The sequence below is a fragment of the Macaca mulatta genome, chromosome 1, assembly GCF_049350105.2.
Source record: "Macaca mulatta isolate MMU2019108-1 chromosome 1, T2T-MMU8v2.0, whole genome shotgun sequence".
NCBI lineage: Eukaryota > Metazoa > Chordata > Mammalia > Primates > Cercopithecidae > Macaca > Macaca mulatta.
The window spans coordinates 232,383,791-232,404,407 of record NC_133406.1 but is presented as its reverse complement, the minus strand read 5'-3'; the positions used below and the strand labels follow the sequence as shown (position 1 = coordinate 232,404,407).

General features: G+C 41.5%; 1 protein-coding gene across 36 annotated transcripts in view; it reads right to left on the bottom strand.

Moving 5' to 3' along the window:
- Nucleotides 1-20,617, bottom strand: part of RERE (arginine-glutamic acid dipeptide repeats) — a 469,651-nt gene that overhangs the window by 33,433 nt on the left and 415,601 nt on the right. The window contains exon 1 of one of the 36 annotated variants that reach the window (XM_077989820.1): nt 15,528-15,681. The gene's annotated coding sequence lies outside the window, so the exon portion shown is untranslated. 36 annotated transcript variants of the gene reach the window in all.

Here is a 20,617-nt window from a genome sequence, read left to right as displayed (position 1 = left end):
ACCAACTGTGGCCTCAGAATGCCTGACCAGCTACCTGGAGGGTTTTATTTCTTGAAAGGAAGCCTTCTACCAAAAAAAAAAAAAAAAAAAAAATTCCTGGTTCACAGCAGTCAAAAGAACCACAAAGGAGCAGTAGTTTCTAAGCTTCCATGTAGGTGAAGACAAAAATTTTTATAAATTTCATGAATACTTAAATCCCAACTGGTCAAAATATCAAGATATTTAAGAAAACTTGTAGGACTACAATTAACTATTCTCTCCTCACAAATTTTTCTTTAGAATCAGAGAGACCAAAAAGAAAAAAAAAAAAAATTACCACTGCTCCTATATAAATCGTAAGAATAAAATAGAGCCAAGAGAACTTCTTAGGAACCCCTCTGATCCCAAGCCAAGAGATCCTTCCCACATTGATAATGGGCATTATCAATAACGAGAACATTCCTGAGGTCCTATGAGCTTGTGCAGCCCTGTCTTGTAAAGACAGTGAAACCACACAAATAAGGCTTCCTACTCCCTGGGCCTGAGCTCTGAAACCCAGCCGAGATAGAATCCCAAACAGCCAGAGGGCTTCCCTTCTGAAGGCAGTGAACTGAACATACATTATTTAAGATGAATACCCAGAACTCTTACAAATGAAAAAGAAAAGGACAATCCATTGAAAAATAAGCAAAAGACTTACACAGGCCCTTCATGAAAAAGACACATAGCCAATAAACTGATTATAGCATGCCCAATATGATTAGTAACCAGGGAAATACAAATTCCTCAAATGCCTAAATTCTTTGTGTTGGATTTTCAAGTGAAGTTTACCTCAAGGAGTTTACACAGAAGACAAAGGTTTTGAAATCTACTATATATTCTCTCAGGGGAAAAGCTGCAACTTTGGGTGCAGAAGTAGTGTGCAGAAAGGAGAGAGGATAAAAATATGACTTGAAAGGACTGCACAAGTAGAAAAAAGATAGATAAAGGGAACATACTCAAATAGATTCAACACTATTTCATTCAAAATCCCAGCTGGTTAGTTTGTGAACAAGACAAGCTGATTTTAAAAATTTTAAAGAAGAATAAAGTGCCACTCATCAAGATACTCTTGAAAAACAAGAAAAAGGTAGGGGACTTGCCAAGTCAACTATAAACAATTACCCTAAAGCTAGACAGTGAAGCTACTGGGATAGACAGAGAGCCCAACAGAACAAAATGGCTAAGAAACAGATTCACACTCTTATGGAAATTTCACTCTGACATAGCTGGCAACACAAATCAGTGGAGAAAAGGCTGGACTTCTCCAGAGATGACACTGGGACACCTGGTGATTTATTACAGAAACAAGTAAATCTGCTCTCCTTCTTTATGCTACATAGTCACCAAACCCAGGGACTAAGAACTTAAATATGAAAAGCAACATTACAAAATTTTAGAGAACAGTAAGTATAGGAGACTGCCTAAATGACCAAGAGAGATTTCCTACAAATAAAAGCTCAAAGCATAAAGATTGATATATTTAAGGAGAGAGGATAAAATCGTTTAAATTAACAACATATTAATCTTTAATCAATCATAAAAAATGTGAAAAGACAAGACACAAGCTAGAAGGTATTTGCAACATACATTATTTAAGATGAGTATCCAGAACTCTTACAAATCAAGAAAAAGACAATCCAATTGAAAAGTATGCAAAAGATTTATATAGGCCCTTCATAAAGAGGAAACGCAAATAGCCAATAAACTCATTAAAGGATGCCCAATATGACTGGAAACCAGGGAAATACAAATTAAAATCACTCAGACATTTCAAATTTATAATGTTGGTAAGCATTTTAAGGTCTAATTCTATCAAGTGTTGGCAAGCATGTGAAGTTACTGGAATTCTTATATACAGCTGGAAAAAAAACCCAACAATCTGGCTTCACTTGGTAAAATAGCAGATACGCATACCTATAACTCAAAAATTGTCAACTATACCCTGAAGAATTCGTGTGCATGTGTACCAGTTGATGTATACAAGAACGTTTACAGCAGAACTGTATGTAACAGCAAAACACTGGAACCAACTGAAATGTCCATCAACAGCAGAAAAGAGAAGGAAAAGATGTTCTATTCACACAAGGCTGTGAAGTACCACAGGATGCGGAGCTGCCTCTCGGGATAAAGAGGAATGAAAACAGCAAGGTGCAGGACATTCTTCCTCCATGACTCCATTCACAGGAAGTTCAAAGACATGCAAAACTAATATACTGTGTAGGAATACACATATATGAGGCAAGCCATAAGGAAAAGAAAGGGGTTATAGCAGAATATCCAGTGTAGTGGTTATCTTTGAGTGGAAAGGACGGGGCATTGCACTGGAGAGGGAACAGTCTGTGCAACCTTAAGCTGTGTGGTGGCAACAGTGTGGCTGTTTTTATACCATACACAAATGTTATATTAACTCTTCAATATTTAATTAAAAAAAATTAAACCAGAAGATTGCCAAATATTCCAATTCTGCATTTAAATAAAGGTTTCTCTTCTCTACAGATAATTTGGAAATGACATGCAAGTACTTCCTTGCTCATTAGCCAGCCAGGTAAGGGGTTTAATGACTTCTCTTCCACCTGACCTCACTTTTTCCTATTGCCGACTGCCTGCTCACTCTAAAGGTGCTGTCCGAGCTCCACAGCACACCCACTGCAGGGATGCTCCCACTTGGGAGCACACTTCTGTGTGGCCAGCTCTTCAAACCCACAGGACCTCCCCTTCTTTCTTAGAATCAGTTTTCCTAAGTGTTTGTTGTATTATCTTTAGGAAAGTATAGTGCTTATGAAATGACACTTCTTAGAAAGACGTGTGTGAGCTGGGAAGGGTGACATGAAATCTTCAAAATTATCAAAGTCAGTCTAAAATAAGCAGAGCTGTGCTTCTAGATAAGGCAGAAAATGACTACTCTATAGGTGTCAACAGTCTCCAAATATAATCTACAGCACAAGTAGCCTCGGGGGTATGAAGAATACGTCTATGAACTCATATCAACCCACTCTCGTGTCTGTAAAACCTGAAAAACGAAATACATAAATGGAAGGTACTAAAACCTTCATCCCCAGCATCCACTGACGAGCCATGTCAATGCCTTGTTCTTCATTCACAGCAATTTCAGAAACCTCTGTGCCACCCCCTCCATTTACTTCTAGATTTCTGCTGTTGTGTGGCTCAGTGGATGCCCCTACTTTAGGGAATCCCAGCAGGGGCAGACTAACACAAAAAGCCAAGCTTGCTGTGCCTCTTGTTTACAACAACACAAAAAATGTCTTAGGCAAGACCCTACCATGACTCCTACCACCACACGTGCTAACAAACAACCATGAGGAAGGGGATGCAGTTCTCTCTGGTCACCCACGCTCTGCCGTCAATCTGAGGTTCATGTTGTGAGGAGAAGTCAGGGAGCCACCATGGAAGGTCGCATGGAGGGAACCTTACCGCTTCCCTCTCTAAATGAAGCCCCAACTGTAGTATGCGAATAAAACAATCCGTCAGCTAAGTGCACACTGTTTTGTATACGTTAATAGTTTTCCATTTGTGAGGAGAAATCAGTGCAGCAATGACGACCCTGTCTCTTAAATGCATCCACTTCTGCAAACAGTTCATCACCTCCAACTGCCTATGGCCAAAGAGCGTCTCCCCTAAGATCCTGTTCAATCTCTCTGTCTGTGGGCCTGTCAAGATACAAAGCCAAACTCGACGGAATTTCTCTGGCAGAAGTGAAAATACATCATGGGTTAAGAACACGAGTAGTTAGATGGTGAGGATGTTAACATAAGGAGGTGGGCATGTACAGGAAAAAGGAAAACCAATACCAGACACCTAAAATCCAAGACCTAGAGACAGTCATCCTGTGACCTGAAGCAGAGCCATGTGCCACAACCAACCACTCCACATCTGAACCCAGAGGCATCCTGTGACACATCTGCAGAAACAAGAACATACAGAAGAGCAGAGACCCCGCTCCAGACAGCTACACCCACGTACACAGAGGCCTTTGGCACAACTCCTGGCCAGTTGTCACTCCCCCCCAGGTAGGGAAGCTGCTGATCTGGGGAGTGGAAAAAACAAACCTGGCATGCACGGTTCAGCGTCCTCACGGTTTTGGCAGCTAGCTGCTCTTTTTTGTCCTCTTCCCCAGGGGAGGCTCTTCCCCTGCCCACTAATCTACATCCCACAGTCCGAACCATATCAATAACTAGAGGTAATATTTTGAACCCATCTCTCTTTCTTCAGAACTTGGGGAAGGGAGAAGGGGCACTAATTTATCAGTCTCATTCGGAGACCCAAACAGTAGTGAAGATAGAGCCCCAGAAACCTAAGTCCAAAATTCTCCCAACTAATTCTTTTCTATCTAGTAAATATTTTTAAAACTATTTTTTTTTAAAATATCGTATTTATCCAGTTAAACTATGTACATTTTGAATCCATTCTTCCATAAAACATACATACATCTCAAAACTAGCTATACAAGAGGGAACTCCTGATCTTCACTTCTCCCTCCCAAACTTACCTCCCCACCTTAACAAGCAGCACTTCCCCTACTCAGTGGCTCCTGTGCCAGCTGGGGATCCTCCCTGATGCTGTCCTCTCCGATTTGCCCCTTCTGATTCAACACCAAATCTCACCAATCCTGCCTTCCAAAATATTATCTAAAAACAAACAAACAAACAAACAAACTTCTCTCTGCCTCAACTGCCACCACCCTTATCCAGTCTCCGGGTTACCTTTCATGATCACACTGACTCCTGCCCGGTGCTGTTTCCACTCCCCTTGACCTACTACAACCCAAATTCCACGTTCTGTCTTAAAAATAACAAAATAAACAGGAAAACTGATGTTACTTCCCTGTTTGAGATTCTTTATTAACTTGTCACATTCTCAGCACAAAAATCTAGTTAGGCGTTCAACAGCATGGACTCTAAAAGCCACAATGCCTGACAGTAAATCCCAGCTATGGTATTTCCAAGCTGTACATACTTAGGTAACTTACGCAGCCTCCTATCTATGTGGTCAATGAACCGATGCACGTAAAGACTGAGAACAGTGTCTGGCACCTGAGAGGCCCTCAGGACCTGCTATTACTGCCATGGAGCATGCAAGGCCCCCATGACCTGACCTCTCCCCGTCACTGCTACTTCACCCCTCCCCATTCTCCTTTTTGCTCCATACACTCCAGCTACACTTATTTTTTCAGCTTCCCCTGAGTTCCAAGCCTACCCTTCTCCAGGACCTCTGTACAGGCTGATCCCTTGGCCTGGGGGGGCTCTTCTGATTCTATCCTTCCCTCCTCATTCCTGGGGTCATAACTGAAATGAAATATCTTCAGATATTCCTTTCTTAAGTTAGGTCCCACTGTCATAATTTCTCATAATACTAAGTAGATTTCTATTATTGCACTTATGAGAATTTATAATTATATATCTAATTATTCACCTAATCTGTCTTCTTCACAGAATTAAAATTCTAGAGGCCGGGCATGGTGGCTCACGCCTGTAGTCCCAGCACTTTGGTAGGCCGAGGCGGGTGGATCACAAGGTCAGGAGTTCTAGACCAGCCTGGCCAACCGTGTTTCTACTAAAGAATATAAAAATTGGCCGGGCATGGTAGTGGATGCCTGTGATCCCAGCTACTCGGGAGGATGAGGCAGGAGAATTGTTTGAAACCGGGAGGGAGAGGCTGCAGCGAGCCAAGATCGCGCCACTGCACTCCAGCCTGCGCGGCAGAGTGAGACTCTGTCTCAAAAAAAAAAAAAAGTATTAAAATTCTAGAAACCAGGGAACATGTCTTTTGTTTATTGCTGCATTTCTCACATCTCACACAATGTTGTGTTCTACAGATCTCCAATAAATATCTGTAAGACGATTAAGTATAAAGAAATCTAGTAACAACTTGACTTATATGTTGTAAAGAAATAACCTAAAAAGTCATGTACATGCTCACGAGGTTTCAGGTTAATGATTCATTCTTGAGACCAAAAACCTCAAAGAAGGCATTTGTAAGAAATAAACAAAATACACAATTGAAAAAAATCAAAAAAGCTAAATCTAACAAAATCCTTTTTTTAAAAAAAAAAATCCTTTTATGCTTATATTTTTACCTAACCTGGAAAATGAGTATCTCTATCTCCATCTGTCTGTCTATAGATAGATAAAAACAAGCTTAGCCAAAACTTTTTCCATCTATCTATCTATCTAAAAGATAAAAACAAGCTTAGCCAAAACTTTTTCCTCTCCCCTGGGTCTCAGTATTCATTCCTAGCTTTCTAAAAACTCAGCCAAGACAAAATTCCCTATCAACCATAAATACCTGCTTTGAACACAGTCAATATTCACCCCTACCCCTCCATCTAGGAGCTTTAATTATGGCTCCAAAGTATGCATAACTCGCACTAGCAGTAGAGTCCATCTACAAGGCACGTGGAGGCCCTCAAGAGTTATGGTCAGCATCTGTTACGCCAGCACACCAGAGCAAACATCTGCCGCAAGGTTGTGCTGAAAACATTTCTATCAAGTGGGCCATCGTGTCTGGAAGATTACCAGCCCTGGAGGGATGTTTGCGAGCAAAGTTTCAGCTCTTTGTGAAGCAGCCCTCTGACCGAAGCAAGCCACACAGAGTGCTGCAGAGAACACGATGTGCATTCTCTGGGGGCATTTTCAAGGGTTTCTATTTCATAGAAAATGAAAGGACTCTAAACCATGTAGAGATGGTGGAAAATATAGTTGGATACCACCCAATGAACATGTGCACCAAAATACCATGATAAAGTTTATCCTGAAAGTAGGAGGAGAATGTGGTGGGCTTACTCACAAAAAGGAATAGTAAGGTGCTCAGATAGGAATTCTGCAGGGATTCGTCCCCAAGTTCCCAAAGAAGCAACCTACCAAGAAGGAAGCTATTTTGCCAGATACTGTCCTACATTTTATAGTACTTGATCTTACCTTTCCAGATGTTTCTGTGAATTTTTTAGTCTAGTGCACCATCAGTTCACTAACTGCTCTAGGAAGATCCAAATACAATAGTTTCCGTCTCCATCAAGGGCAATAAATGCCAAGTAAAATGCAGTATCCTATTTAGTGTGGCCTGTGTGACTGGGTGCCCAAAGCCAGGAACCATAGCATCCACATCATCTGGGCTTTTCTGATTGGACCATAGTGTGACAAAGAGCAGTGGCTTAGGGGACCCTCCTTTCTCTTGCTGACTCAATCTAAACTGCTCTGGGTGAGCAATCCCCCTTTCCATATCCCATTTAATTCTGCTCATAAAATGGGGTTGGTTTCCTAACAGGTCAAGGTTTTTTAAAAATAGTACACAGTGTTAATAAAACATACTGGGCATCTCCCAACAAATGGACCCAAGCGCAGGCAAGGTCCATTTCTGGTTATTTCTGTTATCAATATTATTTGAAGAGCATAGGTAAGATAAAATAACAACCCTCAACTCTGATACATCCATAACTGGGCAACTACATAATACAGAGACAATTTACATGAATGAAAGTTTAATGGCATCAAATCAACTATGGATTACTAGTATCCAGGTAAAAGTAAAAACTATAGAGTTGAAAATGTCACTAAGAAAAGATATTAAAATATAAAAATACCTTTTAAAACTTCATTTTTTTGTTTATAATCTGAAGGGCAATTAGAAGCTTCAGATGATAGGAGCTCAAGGCCTAGGATTTTGCCATGAAGCCTGGTCACCTCCAATCTCCACCTGGGGACTTAAAACACTACAAAATCCTATACATTATAACCCAAGAAAAATCCCTGCTTCTCCACTAAGGGCTCCTGAGACCAGAAAGACAAAAGAAGGATGGTGACCTATACTTCGGGAAAACCAAATTAGCTGCCATTTCTCGACATTCTATAATCCCAACTTTCAATTTCTAATGCTGGTGGCTCTAACTGTACAGGTACGACAGAGCTGAAATCCAAAGTAAACAGACATAATTCATCTTGCACACAACACTATACAGAGCTTTCCCCATTATTAAGAAGCTTCGCCAAAATCTTGATTGGAAGCATGCTAAACATACTGCCCACAATTCCAAATTAAACAATTTTGAGAAATATTTCTTGCTTTTCAGATTCTCAAAATATTTGAAGTTCAACAACTACATACAGGCAAGATCATTCTGATCATCAACTGCTCAATTAATTCTCACTACTGTCCTGGGAAGCAGATAATATTATTACCATTTTATAGATGAGAAAACTAAAGCACAAGGAGATGAAGTAATTTGTCTAAGGACAGCGGGAGTGGAAGAAGAATTCACACACATTTCCACTCTCCAGTAATTTAACTTAAGAAGGAAGGAGCTACTGCAGAGAGAACAAACTTATCAGTCATGGAATCCCACATCACTCAGTGCTGGAGAGGGGGAATGAGTAACAAAAAAGTGACAAATCACAAGGTCTGAGTCCCAGCTCTCAGCCAGAGTCACCCAATTGCTTCAGAAGACTGTTACCAAAAGGAAATAACAATACATTAACTTGCTCTGTAAACCATAAAATCCACTACTAGTGTATATATTATATTTCCATGAAGCACTTACCACAGTTACACTTGGTTTTTGTTTGCATTTCTTAGCAGGTGATTAATATTTTAAGGGTAGAGAAACTGCATTACTCATTTTTATATCCTCAGCATCTATCTAAAACGTCTTTCCCATAGAAACTCAAATGTCTGTTGAGTGACTGGTTGAGTGAGTAAATAAATGTAAATAAGATAAAAAGGAAAACATATTTTAAGGGCCAAACAACCCAAAAGCATTCAATGAGGGAAGTTTGTTACCAGACTTTCAGATAGGGTATCTAGTATTTCCTGTAGTAAGATACTGTATATTCCCCTTCTCCTCCCCACAGAATAAATCAAGTACAAAGAAACTAAAAATAATAATACCAAAGAATGAGCAATTTCCAGGTCAGGTGCAGTGGCTCACGCTTGTAATCCAAGCACTTTGGGAGGCCGAGGTGGGTGGATCACAAGGTCAGGAGTTCAATACCAGCCTGGCCAATATGGTGAAACCCCATCTCTACTAAAAATATAAAAAATTAGCCAGGGGTGGTGATGCATGCCTGTAGTCCCAGTTACTCAGGAGGCTGAGGCAGGAGAATCGCTTGAACCCGGGAGGCGGAGTTTTCAGTGAGCCGAGATCACGCCACTGCACTCCAGCCTGGGCAACAGAGTGAGACTATGTCTCAAAACAAAAACAAAACAAAAGTACAATTTCCTCTTTGGTCTTGTCTGTATTACTAGTTTAGGAAAAAAAGGAACCTCTCCTGCTCAGCTGTGCAGGCACCTGGAGGCATCTGAAGCTGGAGGTAGGAAAAAAACGTGAAGGTGAGCTTGACCTAGAAGGAAGGTGAGCTTGACCTAGAAGGGTGACTGCGAACAAAGTGCTTTGAGGAAGCAACGTCAAACTTGCGTGGATCTTTTGGTAAACAGGTTCATTTCCTAAATTCTTTTGTGGGAATGTAAGACATTTGTGTTTCTAAAAGAGGAGAGGAAACAAAAACCAAAACCAAAACCACCAGCCTGCAACGAAGGCCTGCAGTGGGGGCACAGAAGGAAGCAGGAGAGGCTCCGGCAGAGAATCAGCCAGTGAGAGTGTCCAAGGAACATGGGAGCACAAATCTGCGAAGGAACACTCGAACGAGGACCAATTTCATTATTATTATTCTGCTCTGTAAGGCATAGGGGACACCACCCCTCTCTCTGTGCTTAAAGGACAGCCATTCCATTAACTACCCACCTTGAATGGATTCCAGAGAAAGACCTTGTCCCCCAAGGAACATTAGCAAAAGCCTTCAAGCAAGGGCAAGAGCCTTAGTGACAAATGAGAAGGCACAGAACAACTGGGCAGAGATCATCTCTTGACAACCTATGCTAATTCTCCTGTTCCTACCATCAGGAAAGTGGGAGGGGGAAGAGCTGCTGTCCTATCACTTGGGGTCCATTCTGGGGTCAAATTTGAATCCCAGCTTCTAGAGCTGAATTCAATGTGGAGTTTATTGTCTGTGCCAAAATTCAAAAGCTGATCAAGTTGAAGAATGTGACATGGACATAATGTGAAGTACATGAAAACTCACATACAAAGTACCTGTCCTCCTGGAATCAGTCCCCAGTTATCACAGAGCCGAGAGGAAACCAGTCCCCTATTATCAAATCCTCTTACTCTTGACTAGAGTGATGGAATTTGGGAGGAACGTAGCAGACTTCTAAAGATTGCTCAGCTACAAGCAGGATTTTCATCTCCTTTTCAGTCGTGGATAACAATGAAAGCAGTCAGCCGTCTAATAAGTCAAGTTTAATTTTTTTTTTTTTTTTTTTTTGGAGACAGAGTCTCGCTCTGTCGCCCAGGCTGGAGTTCAGTGGCCGGATCTCAGCTCACAGCAAGCTCCACCTCCCGGATTTACACCATTCTCCTGCCTCAGCCTCCCGAGTAGCTGGGACTACAGGCGCCCGCCACCTCGCCTGGCTAGTTTTTTTTTGTATTTTTTAGTAGAGACGGGGTTTCACCGGGTTAGCCAGGATGGTCTCGATCTCCTGACCTTGTGATATGCCCGTCTCAGCCTCCCAAAGTGCTGGGATTACAGGCTTGAGCCACCCCGCCCGGCCAGTCAAGTTTAATTTTAACAGCATAAAGTATTGCCCACTACTCCTCTTTGTAATTTCCAGAAGTAAAACCCAACTCGAATTAACTTAAAAAAATTGTTATTGAGGTAAAATTCACACAACATAAAATTAATCTTTTAAAGTTTACAATTCAGAGGCAGTTAATACATCCACAATGTGTACAGCCCTCACATCTAATTCCAAAACACTTTCATCGTCCCCAAAGGAGACCCCTTTCCCCTCATTAAGCAGTCAAAATGAACTTTTTCCACAATGGCATTTTGTGTGATACATCATGCTTTCTCCACAGTGTCAGTTTATTCACTTTCAACAGCATCTTTGCATTTTAAAGGTAAGGGAAAACCCAAAGGACCATGAGAACTAACACTCACAAATGTGCTTTCCTGTCTACCACGTGACTGTATACACATCTGGTGAGACAGTTATCTCAGGCAAAATGTAATGTGTGTCTTCCCTGGGAGGAGAAACAGGAGCTGATTCTAATGGAATGTTTACTATGTGACAGATACTGAGTCAGAAACAGCACAGCAGCCAAGACTGGGTGCTCTGCAGCCACACTGCCCAAGTTTCAGTTCCGATTCAGTGTGAACTCCGTGTTCTTTGTCAAGTCATCATCATCTCTCTGCCTCCTTTGTCTTCACATGTATTGTGATGGCAACACCACCACTTGCCTCATGGAGATGCTATGAAGGTTAAGTAAGTTCAAGTGCTTAGAACAATGTCTAGTGCCTAAAAAGAGCTCAATCACTGCTGCCTTATTTGACGTTCACTACGACTCTGAGGGAGGTTCTATTTGTGCCCCCATTTCATTACTGAGGAACCTAAATTTTACAGCATCTAACAGACTTACCCCAAAGCCCCAGAGAATGAGTGGGATAGCTGGGATTTGAACCCAATTCTGAGTTCTGCTGGCTTAGCAACCATTCTGTAAAATGTACCAGGGAACAAAACCTTTCTGATCACATTTACCAAACTCATGTTAAGCAAAATCATGCTCACACATGAAAATGTAAAAAAAAAAACAAAAAACAAAAAACAAAACAAACAAACAAAAAAACACATGAAACTGTCACCAAAATGGCACTAACCCAACTGTGCTAAGTTTTATTTCCTGCTGGCTTCTCAGTTCTCTAAGCCTTGAGGATCCATGCTCCTTAGACCATTATTACCTCCTCCCCTATATGCAGTAAGTTCCTGGCTCTTCTGATCTTTCCCATTCTTACTGGACACCATCCCCTGACTTCAGGCTCTCAGCGTTCTCATTCACAGAGACTAAGATCTTCTGCTATTTGTACTTTCTGATTTCAGGCTCTTTATTCTCTGATACACACTGCTGCCAGAATAATCTTCAAAAGATTGACTGCAACTTTCAACTTTAATTCAATAATACAAATATTTCTTGAGCATCTAGGTGCAAGGCACCATGATGGAGATAATATGAGTAAGACAGTCCTTGCCTTCAGGAGCTCAATCCAAAAAGGGAGTCATAAGACAAAGCAGAGCCAGAGAAGGGCCCTAAGAGAGGCACGATGTTCTACGGGGGTGTTCAAAGGAGTTATATCCTCTTCAGATTAGAGAAAGATTAATGAAGGAAATTAAGTTTAAAAACAGAGCATTTCCACATGGAGTAAGAGAAGGGCAGGCATTCTGGGCAGAACACTGCAGGAAAACGGCAGACAGGAAGTCTGAGTGTTTGGCAAGGGCCAGAAGTGCAGAAAGAAAAGCAGCAGGGAAGGGGCTTGGAAAAGCTGATTTGGACCACAGTATAAAAGGTCTTGACTCTCAGGCAAGGGGGTTAGTACTGAGTGTGACTGATGAATCTCCATGGCTCTGCTCTCCTGTGTGCTTTGTTCAGGGCTGGTTCTCACCGTCTCCCCATCACTCAAGGCCTAGTCCAATTTTCAGCTTCTTCCTAAAGTGTGTCTTGACCACCCCAGTGTAAAATAAGATCCCCTTCTATTAACAACGACCACCTCTACAATTTATTTGGCAATTAATCACGTAGTGCTTCTAACACCTGTTACCAGTCTTAAATGATTTTTCCTTTTTATTACTTACGATGCGTATTTATGTTTTGACTCCCCAGTGAAGTATTCACTGAACTCTAGAGTAGGGGAGGAGTGTTCCTCAAATCTGGAAGATCACCAGAAAATACGCAGCTTAAAAACAGATTTTGTCAGGTGACTCTGAAGACCAGCTGGGTATGCAATCCACTACACCCATGGAATCAGGCACAGGGCCTTGCTATACTACAAAAAATTTGCTATTTTTACAGATACCTGTGATTTTTACTTTATGTCTCAACAGGAAACAGGTGCATCAATGTGCACGGCCACTAAGAGTACATGAGTGTCCCTGCTTTTCAACAACCTCATTTCTACTTAAAACTGATAAACTTTTTTGTAAATATAATGGGTGTGAAGTAATATGTGCATTTTAATTTGCATTTCCCTATTTGTTAGTGAGGCTGCAAAACTTTCCAGACTTTTCAGATTTCCTCAGATAAAACTGCCTGTTCTCATCTTTCACCCATTTTTCTACTGAACTAGTTGTATCTATTACAGATTTATACAAGTTCTTCATGCATTCTAGATACTAATTCTGTTATGCTATAAATATCTTCTCTCAGTCTGTCACTTTTTTCTAGCTTTATGGTTCCCTATGAAACACAGACTTTTTAAGTCTTAATATAGATAAATATATTATCACTTACTTTTTGAGTTGTACTTTTTGTACTATTTCTTATAAACCCTTCCCTACTCATGGAACATTAAAATGTTCTGTTTCCTTATAGTTTTAAAGTTTTGTTTGTCCTGGCTTTAACTTATCTGGAAGTTATAATCTTATTGTATTTTGTTCCTATGCCAGCTAAGCCCATTGGTCCCAAACCATTTACTGAATAATTCGTTAGTTCCCCACGGATATCACATAGTTCTGCCCCCATTACACTGACGTCTCTATTTTGCATCAAGACCACCAGGTCTTAATTACTCTAACTTTGTAAGTCTTAGTTCATTTGGACAAAGCCTATCTTCCTTGTTTCTTACTTAATTTTCTTGCTATTCTTGGATCTTTATTCTACCACACAGATCAGTCTGCTGGCTCCACAAAAAACCCTGTTAAAACTGTGACTGAAATGATGTAGTAATGAGAGAGTAAGGATGTCTTTATAATGTAGAGTACTTTTTCCATCAACATTGACACACCATCTCTCCATTTATCTATGCTTTTTTTTTAGATCTTTTAATATTTTATGTCTTTTTTTTTTTAAATAAAGAATTTGCATATCTTTTTTTTGAGATGGAGTTTCACTCTTGTTGCCCAGGCTGGAGTGCAATGGCATGATCTCAGCTCACTGCAACCTCCGCCTCCCAGGTTCAAGCGATTCTCCTGCCTCAGCCTCCCTAGTAGCTGGGATTGTAATAGGCATGCGCCACCACGCCCAGCTAATTTTGTATTTTTAGTAGAGATGGGGTTTCTCCATGTTGGTCAGGCTGGTCTCGAATTCCTGACCTCAGGTGATCTGCCCACCTCGGCCTCCCAAAGTGCTGGGATTACAGACGTTAGCCACCGCGCCCGGCCTGGCTCCGTATTTTCAATAAATTACATTCTCTACTTTGTTGGTGGTGGTCCACAGGAACACTACCGATTTTTAAAAAATCTTTAAACAGTAAAATTTTTCTATATTTTCATTTGTTCCAGTAATTAAGTCTCTACATTTTTAATGTGGTTAAATGCATCACCTACAAACAAATCAGTTTTGCCTCTTCTTTCTATTCCTGTGTCATATATATTTGTGTGTGTATTTGTGTGTGTGTATACATATATATTATAGTTCGACAAACTCACGCTCTGTTGCCCAGACTGGAGTGCAGAGGTATGATCACAGCTCACTGTAACTTGAACCCCTGGCCTCAAGCAGTCCTCCCACCTCAGCCTTCCAAGTAGTGGGGCTACAGGCACACGCCACCATGGCTGGCTAATATTTTTATTTTTGTAGAAATGGGGTCTTTCTATGTTACCCAGGTTGGTCTTGAAATTTTGGCCTCAAGTGATCCTCCCTCTTTGGCCTCTCAAAGCACTGAGATTACAGGAGTGAGTGACTTCACCTGGCCATATATTTACATACTTTTACATAAACACACATATATAGGGTCTTTGTCCAATTGTGTCATATAGAAATCTGAGTAAAAAGTCTAATAATATTAGTGATGACAGTAGGCAACCTTATTTTGCTCTTTATTTTCAGTGAAGGACTGACAGTTTCACCATTAATTATGATGCACAGGGGCTACATGTGTGGCTCACGCCTAAAGTCCCAGAACTTTGGGAGGCTGAGGAAACAGTAATCGCTTGAATCCAGGAGTTAGAGACCACCCTGGGTAACATGGTGAAACACCATCTCAAAAAAAAAAAAAAAAAAAAAACCAGAAAAAAAGAAAACAAAAATTATCCAAGCGTGATGGCGTGCACCCGTAGTCCCAACTACTTAGGAGGCTGAAGTGGGAGGATCACGGGAGCCCAGGAGGTCGAGGCTGCAGTGAGCCATGATTGCACCACTGCACTCCAGACACAGTGAGACTCTCTCTCTCAAAAAAAAAAAAAAATATATATATATATACACACACACATATGCACACATATATAAATATATATGACAATATAGTTTTGGAAGTTATTATTTTTCACATTAAGGAGATGTCCTGTCATTCCTAGTCTCCTATAAGCCATCATTACAAGGAACGCTGCATTTCGCCCACTGAATTTTATGCAGCTATGGAAACAAATGCACTTGTTTCTCAGTGAATTATATGATTTCTCAGTGAATGGCAAACTACATTTTCAAAGACAGCCGAAACAGTGTCTCCCACCTCACACAGTCTTTAATGTGACCTTGTCACTCTCCATCAAAAGATGGGGTCTTCCAGAGCCCAAGGAGGGAGAATTGCTTGAAGCCGGGAGGTGGAGGTTGCAGTGAGCCGAGATCCTGCCACCGCACGCCAACCTGGGCGACAGAGTGAGACACTGTCTCAAAATAAATAAATAAAGATGGGATCTATAACTGGGTGCAGTGGCTCATGCCTATAATCCCAACACTTTGGGAGGTTGAGACAGGAGGATCACTCGAACCCAGAAATTCGAGGCCAGCCTGGGCAACAGAGACAGTTCTCATTTCTACAAAAAATAAAAATATTAGCCAGGCATGGCGTCATGCACCTGTAGTCCCAGCTACTCGGGAGGCTTAGGTGGGAGGACTGCTTGAGCCTGGGAGGTCGAGGCTGCAGTGAGCCGTGACTATGCCACTGCACTCAGCCTAAACGACATCAAAACCCTATCTTAAAAAAAAAAAAAAAAAAAAAAAAAAGCCTACTTTCCCTTCCCTTGAATGTGAACTGGACTTAGTGATTGTTTTGTAAACAATACAATACAGTAGAAGTGATGCTGTGTTAATTTTTTTTTTTTTTTTTTTGAGACAGAGTCTTGCTCTGTCACCAGGCTGGAGTGCGGTGGCGTGATCTTGGCTCACTGCAACTTCCGCCTCAACCTCCGGGTTCAAGTGATTCTCCTGCCTCAGACTCCTGAGTAGCTGGGGCTACAGGTGTGCACCACCACACCCAGCAAATTTTTGTGCTTTTAGTAGAGACAAGGTTTCACCATGTTGGCCAGGATGGTCTCAGTCTCTTGACCTCATGATCCGCCTGCCTCGGCCTCTCAAAGTGCTGGGATTACAGGCATGAGCTGCTGCGCCTGGCCAATACTGTGTAACTTCTAAGGCTAGGTCAGAAACGGCCACAGAATGCAGCCAACCATTTTGCTGTGGGGAGCCCAAGCCAAATGCAGTGGCCAAGTATAGGTATTCCAGGTTTCCATCCCAGCTGAGCCCAGCCTCAGAGTCACCATCACAGCCAGGTGGCAGACGTGTGAGTAAAGAAGATCACAGCTGTTTATGTCACACCCAGCCATTTGTGTCTTCCCAGCTGATGCCCCAGAAATCACGGCACAAAGACACCCTTACTGCCCCATTCAAAATTCCTGAACCGTGGAATCCATGAACAGAACAAAAAGGTTGTTTTATACCGTTTTGGATGGGTTTGAGATGGTATGTCATGCGACGGTAGAAAGCTGGAACATAAGACTAGAGTCTTTCATGGTAAACTATCTTTGCATTCCTGGGATAAATCCTACTTGGTTGCCATGTAGTACTTTTCATACATTGCTGGGTTCAGTTTGTTAATATTCCACTTAAGACATTTTATGTTTTGCTTAGCGAAGAGAGAGACTGGCCTACAAAAATGTTTCCTTCTTACATTGTATTTACATGGTTTTGAGATCAAGGTTAAACTTAGCCTTTTAAAAAAAGTTGTGAAGCTTGCCTTCTTTTCCTCGTCTCTGAGAAATAGCTTAAAGATTTGTTAATTAAATATTGAGTATATTCACCTGTAAAACTGCCATGGGGAGGTGCTGGTGCTGGGAAAGGGGTACTTAAACCAATGATCCAGTTTTTTTTTTTTTTTTTCCTGAGATGGAGTCTTGCTCTGTCGCCCAAGCTGGAGTGCGGTGGCGTGATCTGAGCTCACTGCAACCTCTGCCTCCCGGGTTCAAGCAATTATTCTGCCTCAGCCTCCCTAGTAGCTGAGACTACAGGCATGCGCCACCATACCCAGCTAATTTTTGTATTTTTTGGAGACGGGGTTTCACCATGTTGGCCTGGCTGGTCTCAAATTCCTGACCTTGTGATCTGCCCGCCATGGCTTCCCAAAGTGCTGGGATTGCAGGCCTGAGCCACTGCGCCCAGCTTTTTTTAAGAACATAGAGACAGAATCTCACTAGGTTCAGGCTGGTGTCCAACTCCTGGCCTCAAGTGATCCTCTTGCCTCAGCCTCCCATAGTGCCGAGATTACAGGTGTCAGCCTGGCCAAAACCTTAGCTTTTTAATTTCAAATCATCCTCGGTTTTTAAAAGCAGAGTGTCTCACAGATTCTAATCTGAGATTACTCTCCCACAGTAATTGTTGACCAGATTAAGCTACTTCTTGATTAACAGAGTGAGAGAGAAGAAGAGTCCTTGGGTAATCAAAAACCACAGTAAAAGCACACCAGGGCCGACAATCTATACAGCTACTTACAAAGGTGGGCTAGATGGCAGCAGACTTGTGCCGACCGTGTCAGGGCCAGGCGGAAGGCTGCTCTGGGTGAGGTGATACAGAGCCAAGCTCGGTCCTGAAAGCTTGGCTCCTCACCCCACCCTCCTTGAGGATGACTATCAGCCCTAGACAGTCACCAAAATATTGCCAGAGCTGGGGAGATGAAGCCCCTGGTCCCTGTGCCACTTCTTTGGAATAAACCAACTGACTATATGTCGGTTTTTTGGGTTTCCTTTTTTGGGGGATGGGGGTGGACAGGGGAGTAGCAGAGGTGTTGTCTGAAGTATCATAAAGTTTTTGAAGACAAAGAAGACTGCAGGCTAAGTTAAAACACTGAAAGAATAGTGACTGATGGTCAAGAGTGAGAGGTGAGCATGGCTCTGCTGGTAGCAGTATGCTCAATATAATCTCTCAGGAGGACACAAGGCACTGGCTACCAAAGGCCTTAAAAATGCACATACTACTTCAAATAAATATTTCTAGGAATGAATCTTAAGGAAATAACTGCCCCAAAATAAAACAAAGTCACTTATTAAGAATTTTTTTTTTTTGCAGCAGTAACCGCTCCCCACAAAATACCCCAGAAACGGAAAACAAATGTTCAAAACTAGAAGTTGGTTAATAACATTATGACGTCTTTTAAAATGTAACCATCAAAAATGACTCCACAGATACATGCTTTAAGCAAAAGATCAATATAGATAAGTTTTAAACAGTTATAAAATAAAAATAAAATAAAAAATTAGGTTATAGAACAGAATGAGGCCATTTCTGTTTAAAATATTTATTGATAAATGCCTAGAAACAGTCTGAAGAATATGGGTCAAATTGTTAATTAGTGGTCATCTCTTAGTGATGGAATTACTGACTTTCTTTTTCTTTTTTGAGACGGAGTCTCACTCTGTTGCCAGGCTGTACAGTGCAGTGGCGCGATCTCGGCTCACTGCAACCTCCGACTCCCTGGTTCAAGCGATTCTCCTGCCTCAGCCTCCCGAGTAGCTGGGATTACAGGCACGCGCCACCACGCCCAGCTAATTTTTGTATTTTTAGTAGAGACTGAGTTTCACCATGTTAGCCAGGATGGTCTCAATCTCCCGACCTCATGATCTGCACGCCTCAGCCTCCCAAAGTACTGGGATTACAGGTGTGAGCCACCACGGCTGGCCTGATTTTAATTTCCTACTGTATATTCTTCTGCGTTTTCAAGGGGGGAAAAAATTACTAAAAACACACCCCTTCCCTCTCCCCCTAACAACTACAAAGCCAAACTTAAGTGTATCACGATTTTTAACTGTAGTAGTAGGATTCTAAGTGAGTCAATCTACCAGATTCACATTTTTTTAAAACTGAGACAGGGTCTCACTGTTTCCCAGGCTGGAGTGCAGTGGTGTGACCACAGCTCACTACAGCCTTGACCTCCTGGGTTCAAATGACTACAAGTGCGTGGCACTATACCTGGTTAATTTTTTTATTTTTATTTTTTTGTAGAGACAGGGACTCACGATGTTGCCCAGACTGGTCTCGAACTCCTGGACTCAAGCAATCCTCCCTCCTTGGCCTCCAGAAGTGCTAGGATTATAGGCGTGACACTGTCCCCAGTCAGATTAATATTTTAAGGAGAAAAAGGCAGTACTGCAACTTTTTGATTTTTTAAGGTGCATTTTTAGGAATAAAGGGGCAACAGGTCTGCAACTTACTCTCAAATGGTTCATGTGGGGGAAAAAACCACACACTCACACACACACACACACAAAAGGAGGGTTAAATAATGTGTTAAGATGTTAATATTTGGAGAATCTAGGTAAAGAATATATGGGAATGCTGTATACTCTTCTTGCAAATTCTTGAAGTTTGAAATTATTTTAAACCAAATGGTTTTTTAAAAAATTATGCATAGAATAACCCAAACTTTTTGAAAGTCAAGTGTTACACACAAAATAAATTTCTGTGTATCTGCATGTGTTTTTGTGAGAGGGAGAATAGTTCAGAATAACTAGAACAGGTTGAAAATTGAGAATTCCATTTAGTCCAGTTAGAATCTTAAAAAATCTAAGAAGTATTATATACATATATAATTGTAGACCATATTTTCAGCCCAGGTAAAAGTCCGAGTTCATACAACTTTGTGGAAGGAGTGAAAAGAACCCTGCCACAAATGTGCTACAGGGCCCTGCATCATCTCCACAACAAAACACCCAAGTTTCAAAAATCCACTTCATCAAAGATCAAGAATAACTCTGGTTAGAACTGTTAAATCAGTGGAAAGTTAATGAACACGGAGGATAAAGTCCAGAAAGTGCTGTCTGCAGGGTTTGGGGCGGGCATTCGCATTAGGAAACCCTCTGTGGTACAGGTTCTCTTAGTGGCCAACTGTTTGGTGATCTGCACATTTTTAGCATAGAACCTTGAAATGATACAGCTGTGATGGTCATTACAGAATTCTCTTTTTGTGTGACAGAATTGTGACAGGCTCCCAGGACCTAAACCCAGAAGGAAGCAGGACCACATTTCTGCCCAGAGAAGGGGACGGAGCAGATTCCAGGACACCGATCAAACAGAAGCTTCCATCACAGTGCCCTTTGCTACCTTATGAGACAGTTCGCATCTCAACAGCTCTAGGATACAAAGCAAGCACATATATTTATAAGTTGGCCAAGGAATCCTACTGTGAATAAAGAATTTCTATGATAATAAAATCCCACTTTTTTTTTTTCTATAAAAAGCAAACCTTGTCCCAAATGCAAGCACTTACCACAGAGGTTCTGTGGGGGAAGCCTACCTCTAAAGGCCCTAGTTCTTGATTCATCCCTACTCCAT